A 9,937-nucleotide genomic window follows, 5' to 3' on the forward strand; every position below is an offset into this window, starting at 1 on the left:
GAACCTTAAGTGTGCAGACCCTGCGGGTCCGAGAACTATGTAGACATGACCCGAGAGACTCCTCGGTCAATATCCAATAGCGGGACCTGGATGCCCATATTGGATCCTACATATTCTACGAAGATCTTATCGTTTGAACCTCAGTGCCAAGGATTCGTATAATCCCGTATGTCATTCCCTTTGTCCTTCGGTATGTTACTTGCCCGAGATTCGATCGTCAGTATCCGCATACCTATTTCAATCTCGTCTACTGGTAAGTCTCTTTACTCGTTCCGTAATACAAGATCCCGCAACTTACACTAAGTTACATTGTTTGCAAGGCTTATGTGTGATGTTGTATTACCGAGTGGGCCCCGAGATACCTCTCCGTCACACGGAGTGACAAATCCCAGTCTTGATCCATACTAACTCAACTAACACCTTCGGAGATACCTGTAGAGCATCTTTATAGTCACCCAGTTACGTTGCGACGTTTGATACACACAAAGCATTCCTCCGGTGTCAGTGAGTTATATGATCTCATGGTCATAGGAATAAATACTTGACACGCAGAAAACAGTAGCAACAAAATGACACGATCAACATGCTACGTCTATTAGTTTGGGTCTAGTCCATCACGTGATTCTCCCAATGACGTGATCCAGTTATCAAGCAACAACACCTTGTTTATAATCAGAAGACACTGACTATCATCGATCAACTGGCTAGCCAACTAGAGGCATGCTAGGGACGGTGTTTTGTCTATGTATCCACACATGTAAATGAGTCTTCATTCAATACAATTATAGCATGGATAATAAACTATTATCTTGATACAGGAATTATAATAATAACTATACATTTATTATTGCCTCTAGGGCATAATTCCAACACAAGTTTCTCTTGGCAAAAAAGCTACTAGGATATTTGTTGCTCAGATTCCATAGTCTGTGGATGAGTCAATGTTTCGTAGGTTAGTTCAAGTACACATTTTGTTATTGTTGATTTACATAACCTTTAATGTAGGAACTTGTCTAAGAGTTGACATTGTTTGAATAGGCATTTTCAATCTTTTGGAGAAATAACAGATCTTTATATGCCCAAGGTGAGGAGGTTAAGCTGATACGAGATATGTCGTATTCTAGATCGAAGTGTCGTCATATAGTTTGCTCATGTTAATGTATTTACTAACTCTGGTAATATACAAACAACAAAAACAGTTGCTGACTGGCATAGAATTTCTGTATGTTAATCTGGGAATCTGTGAATGTCTGCAACCTTTTCTTTTATGATAGTACATTGAAGATATTTCCAGCCAACTTCTCCACAGTTTTAGTGGAAGTTACTTGTCACGTTAAAGATCACCAACCTTTCCTAGCGATTCATGATCACTCAAGGACGCAAATACCAAAGAACATTGGTTCTAGTTTTCTCTTGACTGGCAATTAAAATTGATGATGTTCAAGCATCTTGTGTAGATATTTCAATAAAAATTCACTGCATAAACCTTTGGTCAACCTACTTTCCCCACACGTGTTCGATTTGTTTTGAACACTTGACAACAGACACAGTGCCTTAATTGTCAAGTGGGAACTGCTGAGATTCGTCCTGTATAACTTAAGAATCTTTGGGACAATTTTCCTTAGAAGCTCGAATGAATTTTCATCTATTCTTTTGAGCTTTTGTATGTAACAAACATATATTATTGTGATGGATGTAGAAGAGGGTTCAAACTTATAGACTTGTCTACCGCTAGACACCTGTGAAGGCAGACAACCATTTGATGAGCCTGATCAGCTCGCTTGCATCACTTTTAGTTAGAGTAGACAAGTTTGGTGGACTTGGATTTGCACATGCCCAATTTCCTTGATTTTCTAGTCCCTCTAATATCTTTTTTGTGTGCTGGCCACCTGTTTGATGCAACGATTCCATGATCATGTCCAAAATATTGTACCGAAAAATTGCAGTTTGAGTTGACATGCTTTTGCAAATGTGGGTTTTCTTCTCCCTTTGATCTTATGCAGGAACTGGGTTCAAAAGAACATCGTGGACTTGTGTTTGTTACTTTCCGGAGTGCAGGTACATGTATAGAATCTTCGAAGAGATGTTTTATTTAATTAATACATTCGTAGGTAAGATTAATAATGGAGGAAAAATGTTATAACTTATGGACTTCCATGTAATGGAAAAACATTGCCTTGTAGTGATAGAATATAATGGTGGGGATGGTGCTTGTAGTGCGAGTGCGGTATAAGAAAGACCCCCTATGAATTTCACCATCTCCCATAACCTTAAATTCAAGTAGTAGGGTTTGTAACTTCCATTTGCTTCACCATTTACCACGAGGAATATAGTATTGTTCAGCAACCTGTTTAGCTTTAGTTTGTAACTTTGAACTGTAATTTATAGAATGCGTGGACAATGTCATGCAAGAAAATCATGAGTTTGATGGCACAACCGTTGTTGTTGATCGTGCAACTCTGAAGGTACATTTACCAATTCACTTAGCCCACTGTTTAAACTTTGAATGCACATACTATTATGTGTGCCCCATCTCTAATACTTAAACTAGAATAGCCGAGGGTTGTCTACTTGACACTATCATTTATACTAGGAAGTAGGAAGGATTGTTTTGGGGTTCAACTGATCCGGGTTGTAATATCTAATCGTTCCATGATGCTACCAATTTACTCCTTCTAGTGCTTGAAAAGTGGTGAATTGTTTTGCGGTCATACCGGTCCAGGTTGTAATATCTAATTGCACCGTGATCCTACCAATTTACTCCTATGGGTCATGGACGCGCGATCTACAAAATGCAACCTTGATTACTTATTCCTATTGCAATGTATGTATAAAGTTGAACAAAACTATATTGTGGTTTTTTTGTCAAGAGAAACTTGTATGTATGCTTATCACCAAAATGCAGTCTTGTAGGTTGCCACCAAAATGCAAACTATATTGGACCACTACTACAACAACTACTACAATAAGAACAACTACTACAACAACTACAATAACAACAACAACTACTGCAACAACAATAAAAATCAACTTTGTAGTTATAATCTAATTCTAAAAAACTAAATAACAACAAGTAAATTTTCCCATGGGGGTGGGGGTGTGGGGCTCACCGGCCGGGGCGGCTGTGGCATCGTGGGCGGCGGGGTCGGGGGTGTTGGGGCGGCGGGGCGGCGCCGGGGGTGTTAGTGCTGCAGGGCGGCGCCGAGGGCGGTGGGATGGCGACGCCGGGGGGCTGTGGGGCATCGAGCTGCGTCGGGGGCGGCGGCGCGTGATACGTCCATTTTGCATCATGCTTTCATGTTGATATTTATCGCTTCTTGGGCTGTTATTTCACTTCACGGTACAATACATATGCCTATTCTCTCTTATTTTGCAAGGTTTACATGAAGAGGGAGAATGCCGGCAGCTGGAATTCTGGCCTGAAAGTGGAGCAAGTTTGAGATACCTATTCTGTGCAACTCAAAACGCCGTAAAAATCAACGAGGATTTTTTTTCCGGATTTATGAAAAATACGGGGCCGAAGAAGCGCCAGAGGGGCGCCGGCAGGTGGCCACAAGACTGCTAGGCGCGGCCACCCTTGGCCGCGCCTAGGTGGCTTGTGGGCAGCCTGCAGGCCCACTGGCCCCTTCTTCTGCTATATGAAGGGTTTCATCTGGAAAAAAAATAAGGGAGGAGATTTTTCGTGGATTCGTCGCCGCCACGAGGCAGAACTTGAGCAGAACCAATCTAGAGCTCCGGCACGACGATCCTACCGAGGAAACTTCCCTCCCGGAGGGGGAAATCGTCGCCATCGTCATCACCAACACTCCTCTCATCAGAGGGGACTCGTCACCATCAACATCTTCATCAGCACCATCTCATCTCCAAACCCTAGTTCATCACTTGTAACCAGTCTCCGTCTCGTGACTCTGATTGGTAATTGTAAGGTTGCAAGTAGTATTGATTACTCTTTGTAGTTGATGCTAGTTGGATTATTTGGTGGAAGAGTTTATGTTCAGATCCTTGATGCTACTCATTACCTCTCTGGTCATGAATATGATTATGCTTTGTGAGTAGTTTCTTTTGTTCCTAAGTACATGGGATAAGTCATGCTAATAGTAGTCATGTGAATTTGGTATTCGTTCGATATTTTGATGTGTTGTATGTTGTTTTTCTTCTAGTGGTGTTATATGAATGTCGACTACATAACACTTCACCATTATTTGGGCCTAGAGGAAGGCATTGGGAAGTAGTAAGTAGATAATGGGTTGCTAGAGTGACAGAAGCTTAAGCCCTAGTTTATGCGTTGCTTCGTAAGGGGCTGATTTAGATCCACTAGTTTAATGCTATGGTTAGACTTTGTCTTAATTCTTCTTTCGTAGTTGTGGATGCTTGCGAGAGGGGTTAATCATAAGTGGGATGCTTGTCCAAGTAAGGGAAGTACCCAAGCGCTAGTCCACCCACATATCAAACTATCAAAGTAACGAAAGCGAATCATATGAACATGATGAAACTAGCATGACAGAAATTCCCGTGTGTCCTTAGGAGTGTATTTCCTCCTATAAGACATTGTCCAGGCTTGTCCCTTGCTACAAAAGGAATTGGGCCACTTTGTTGCACTGTTGCTACTTTTGTTATTTGTTGCTCGCTACGAATCATAGGACCACACAATCACTTGTTACCGATAATTTCAGTGCTTGCAGATATTTCCTTGCTGAAAACCAGTTATCAGATCCTTCTGCTCCTCATTGGGTTCGACACTCTTACTTATCGAAAGGACTACGATTGATCTCCTATACTTGTGGGTCATCAGTGCGACGGTGGTGGCAGATGTGGGCGTCGCGGGAGAGGAGTGGAAGAGAGTGGCCGTTAAAAGTAGTGAGAGAGAGAGAGAGAGGGTCGGGGTGGGGACGGGACGGCCGTTACAGAATACTAAGGCTTTGTCGTCTGTTGGCGGATGGCAAAGGGTCTAGACTCCTTGTTGTCTGCCTCCGGACTCTTTGTCGTCCGCTAGCAGATGGCAAAGAAGCTGTTAGGGCATAGTTTATGCCTAACTAATTTTCGTGATTGATGACAGTTCCGTAAAGGACTAACCGTGTGTCTCAAGATTTTAGATCACACACGTCAATGGCACAAGACGACTCGCCGTCTCTTTCCATGGAATAGAAGCACGGTGTACTCTATGATTCTATTTATTTGAGTCATAGGGACGCCGTACTATTAAGAGGGACCCGTAGTGGAAAGGTTTGGGTGGAATCAATTTTGCACGCACACACTTTATCTCCTTTCCCCCTTGCCTGCAACTTTGGAGTGGCTCACACCTTTGTGTTTATCTCTTCTTTGCAAATGGTCCCTCAGCGGTAGTACCGCTGTGCCTAGCGGTAGTACCGCTAGCCCTAGCGGTAGTACCGCTAAAGTGCTAAGCGGTAGTACCGCTGCAGCCAGCGGTAGTCCCGCTAGCTCGCGGTAGTCCCGCTAGCTCGCGGTAGTACCGCCCCTGGTCAGCGGTAGTACCACTCCAGGAGCTTAGTACCGCCTTCCTAGCGGTGGTACTTCGACGAACCTTTTTGCGAAGACTTTCTTGGCGGTGGTTGGCCCGGTAGTGCTTATGCACTACCATGGGCCCAGTTGTAGTACCGCTACAGCCAGCGGTAGTACCGCTGGAGTGCCATCGGTAGTACCGCTGCAGCCAGCGGTAGTACCGCTAGGCACGGGTTGTGAGTGGGAAAACGGTTGGATTTTTTCCCCCACTATATAAGGGGTGCTTCTAGTTGTGGAACCTATCTCTTACCCTCCCAAGCTCCATTGTTGCTCCCTAAGCTCAAAAGTGCCCGATCTCTCTCCCTAGCCAATCAAACTTGTTGATTCTTTAGGGATTGGTTGAGAAGGCCTAGATCTACACTTCCACCAAGAGAAAAGTTGATTCCCCCAACAATGCCTTGCGGATCTTGTTACTCTTGGGTGTTTGAGCATCCTAGACGGTTGAGGTCACCTCGAAGACGCATTCCATTGTGGTGAAGCTTCGTGGTCTTGTTGGGAGCCTCCAAGCTTTGTGTGGAGTTTGCCCCAACCTTGTTTGTAAAGGTTCGGTCGCCGCCTTCAAGGGCACCTATAGTTAAGGCATGAGCTAAATATCATCGATTCAAGTAATTTGGATTGAAGCTAGGCACGTTGCACCTTACTATGCATTCTATCTTGTTCTAGATGTAGGCATGGACATAGGGGGAGTGTTGTTCTCTCAATGAACTCTTCCTCCCCCCATTATGCATAAATTGATCTAGTCTTTCACTTTAGCCATTACCAAATGGCCCTTGTGCTTCAAAGACGAGCGTTGGTCATGAACCCAAGGATAATTCTTCGCGGTGTCATACCTTTGTCTCAAACATAGGTGGCCTCGGCCACCGCCCCCACCTTTCTCTCATATGGAAGAAAGGATACAAAATGACAAGTCAGTATATCTTGCTGGTGTTATCTTTTTATTTTCACTTACTTGTCATTTGTCCACGTCTTTCTCATCTCCTATGTCTCGTTGTGAAATTTGCAGTGGTACTACCGCCAGGACCCCACCGGTACTACCGCCAGGACCCCACCGGTACTAACGCTAGGGATAGCGGTACTACCGCCAGGACCCCTGTCTACCACGACTTAACTAGGACATTTTAGGGCTGTCTCAAGGGGGAGCGGTACTACCGCCAGGGGGAGCGGTACTACCACCAGGACCCCAGCAGTACTACCGCTGCAGCCAGCGGTACTACCGCCAGGACCACAGCGGTACTACCGCTGGCCCGTACCCCTTGGGCTATATAAAGTACGCGGAGCCCGTTTTTTCCTGCCTCTTTCTTCTTCCTCGTGGCTCCTCCCTCCCCAACCCCGAACTCCCCCTATTTGGATCTCTATTCATGGAGCCCCTTCTCTCCGTTGAGTTGGAGGGTTTGCTCCACTTCTCCTTCCTCCTCCAAGTGCCATGGACTCCGGTAAAGCTCATCCCTTTATTCTCTTGGTTGATGTTTTCTTGTTCTACGGTTAGGAGCATTGGTGATTTGGATCCATGTCTATGGTATTGTGCTTTGTTCTTGGATGACATGAAGGAGATATTCAAGGGGAGTGTAGGTCCTATGATTCTTTGCCTTTATATTGCCATGGCCTAGGTTCTTCATGTTTTAGATCAAGCACTTCTTCTATTTTTGGATTAGATCTAAAACTTGAATCCTCTTGACTAGGCATGTCTTTATTTAGATGATTCTTGTTATCCTCATGTGTTTAGGGTTGTGGTGGTGTTTTTAGTGATTATACACAGTACCCATGGCCCTCGTAAATCCAATCTAGTCGTTTCTATGGGTCCTTTTTCATATTCAGATCTGAAAGTCAACCCCTAGCGGTCCTACCGCCAGGGGTAGCGGTACTACCGCCAGGACCCCAGCGGTACTACCGCCAGGGGTAGCGGTACTACCGCCAGGAGGATATTCTTTCTCTTCTTTTCATTTGCTTGGCAATGTGTGTTTACTTTTATGCCTCTTTTTGTTCATTGCCTTGACTCCTTCTGTCGCTCTTTTTCGGTGTGTGTCTTGTGTGTCACAGGTGGTGCTCGCCGCTCGAACCCCCCACGGGACACCCAGTCGAAGCATTATCGCAACCCAGAGGCTCCAGAGGGCTCCGCCACTTCCGGTCTGCAACCCAAAATGAAGTCTTTCAAGAAGGCCGCTCATAGGGACAAGGGGGTCAACGTTCGCACTATGCCCCCTAAGGAATTTCTGCGGTTCCGCACCAAAAATCACTATTTCCAAGAGAAGGCTGTGATCAGGGATGTCGAGCATGTTTGGTCAACGGATCACTGCAGGATCTATCGCGACATCATCAAGCATTTCAAGAAGAGTTTTGTTCCATTTCAGTGGATTGACTTGGCTCACCTTCAGCGGAACCTGGATTACTTTGGTGACGCTCTCTCTTTGATTGACAAGCTGGGCAGTAAGGAGATCATCTCCTTCAAGAAATACTTTGATCTAGATGTTGTCGCCCAGTTCTATGTCACGGTTCACTTCTCGCCTGATGACGAGCGCACCCTGGTTTGGATGACTCGTACTCAGAAGATGACAGGTTCCTGGCATGAATTCATGGAATTTCTCAAGGTCGACTTTCAAGGAGCTGACATTCCGATTGGGTCGCGTCCTCATGCTGCAGCTTCCATTGATCGGGCCCCCGCCAAGGACAGGTTGCAGCAACTTTATGTGAAGAAAGGTGTGCTCCCTAGGCATCTCGATATCATGCATCGGATCTTCCGCAACACCCTCTTCCCTTGCATTGGCAACTTCGACGAGGTGCACGGTTCTCTGGCTGAGATGCTTCTGCCTTGTGAGGAGGCTATGACTAAGGAGTCTGCCCCTCTCGATATTTCTGACGTGATGTTCACTGAGCTCTGGAACTGCATCATGATGCGCAAGGTTCCCATCTACGGGCCCTACTTGTTTGCCTATATTCGCCAGAAGTGGCAAGACACCTATCCGCTTGAAGAGTTCCACCTTCAGGATGATTACTTTGTGCACGATCCTATCAGGCTCCACATCAAGGACAAATGGGCCAACCCATCAACTTCATCTCAGCACATGGACACTGACACAGAGACTGCTGCTGACAGAGGGCACCGCTTCTCAGTCCCGCTCTTCTGCTATGCCATCTTGGGCAGTGAAACTGCAGGACAAAATGAAGACTATCTTCTGTATGCAGGCTAAGGGACAGTATCAGACTCATGTGGCCCAGAAGGAGAACCGTCAGAGGCACAAGCGTGTCGTGAGGACACTTGATGTTGAGATCTCCAGCGGCTCAGAGGACGACATCACTCCACAGTCTGCTTGGATGCGGGCTCCAGGTTATCAGTGGTCTGATGCAGAGGAGGAGCAGGACAATCCGGATGCTACGGACAGGTCTGGGGATGATGAGGATGAGGAGTGACCACCTGTGTTGTTAGGTGTGCCCCTTTTTGGTGTCTTGTGCCAAAGGGGGAGAGAGTCTAGGAGCTGGATTTGAGAGTTTAACTTTGCTTAGCTTTGCTTATCTTTCGTATTTGCTTTGAACTTGGTTTGCTTCTATTTGCTATCTTTGCTTTGTGTGATGTGAGACTTGAACTAGTGTGAGATTTATTTCCATCATATGTTGTGAGTCATATGCTCCTTATTTTCATATATCTCTATCTTTTTGTTCACATGTTATTCACAGTGCAAATCCGGTATTGTCATCAATCCACCAAAAAGGGGGAGTTTGTTAAGGCATAGTTTATGTCTAAGTAATTTTGGTGATTGATGACAGTACCGCAAAGAACTAACCATGTGTCTCAAGATTTCAGATAACACACGTCAACGGCACAAGACGACTCGCCCTCTCTTTCCATGGAACAGAAGCACGGTGTACTCTACGATTCTCTTTATTTGAGTCATAGGGACGCCGTACTATTAAGAGGGGACCCGTAGTGGAAAGGTTTGGGTGGAATCAATTTTGCACGCACACACTTTATCTCCTTTCCCCCTTGCCTGCAACTCCGGAGTGGCTCCTGCCTTTGTGTTTATCTCTTCTTTGCAAATGGTCCCTCAGCCGTACTACCGCTGTGCCTAGAGGTAGTACCGCTAGCCCTAGCGGTAGTACCGCTGGAGTACTAAGCGGTAGTACCACTGCAGCCAGCGATAGTACCGCTAGCTGGCGGTAGTACCGCCCCTGGTCAGCGGTAGTACCGCACCAGGAGCTTAGTACCGCCTTCCTAGCGGTTGTACTTCGACGGACCATTTTGCGAAGACTTTCTTGGCAGTGGTTAGCCCGGTAATAAGCACTACCATGGGCCCAGCGGTAGTACAGCTGCAGCCAACGGTAGTACCGTTGGAGTGCCAGCGGTAGTACTGCTGCATCTAGCGGTAGTACCGCTAGGCATGGGATGTGAGTGGGAAAACGGTTGGATTCCCCCCCCCCACTATAT

General features: G+C 45.9%; 1 long non-coding RNA gene across 1 annotated transcript; it reads left to right on the forward strand.

Moving 5' to 3' along the window:
* Window positions 1-1,036: 1,036 nt before the first annotated feature.
* Window positions 1,037-2,466, forward strand: LOC123395766. The gene is made up of 3 exons (XR_006609822.1): window positions 1,037-1,084; window positions 2,004-2,058; window positions 2,389-2,466. It is a non-coding gene; the product is annotated as an uncharacterized LOC123395766 (long non-coding RNA).
* The last annotated feature ends 7,471 nt before the right edge of the window (window positions 2,467-9,937 follow it).

Source organism: Hordeum vulgare, chromosome 5H (assembly GCF_904849725.1).
Source record: "Hordeum vulgare subsp. vulgare chromosome 5H, MorexV3_pseudomolecules_assembly, whole genome shotgun sequence".
Taxonomy (NCBI): domain Eukaryota; kingdom Viridiplantae; phylum Streptophyta; class Magnoliopsida; order Poales; family Poaceae; genus Hordeum; species Hordeum vulgare.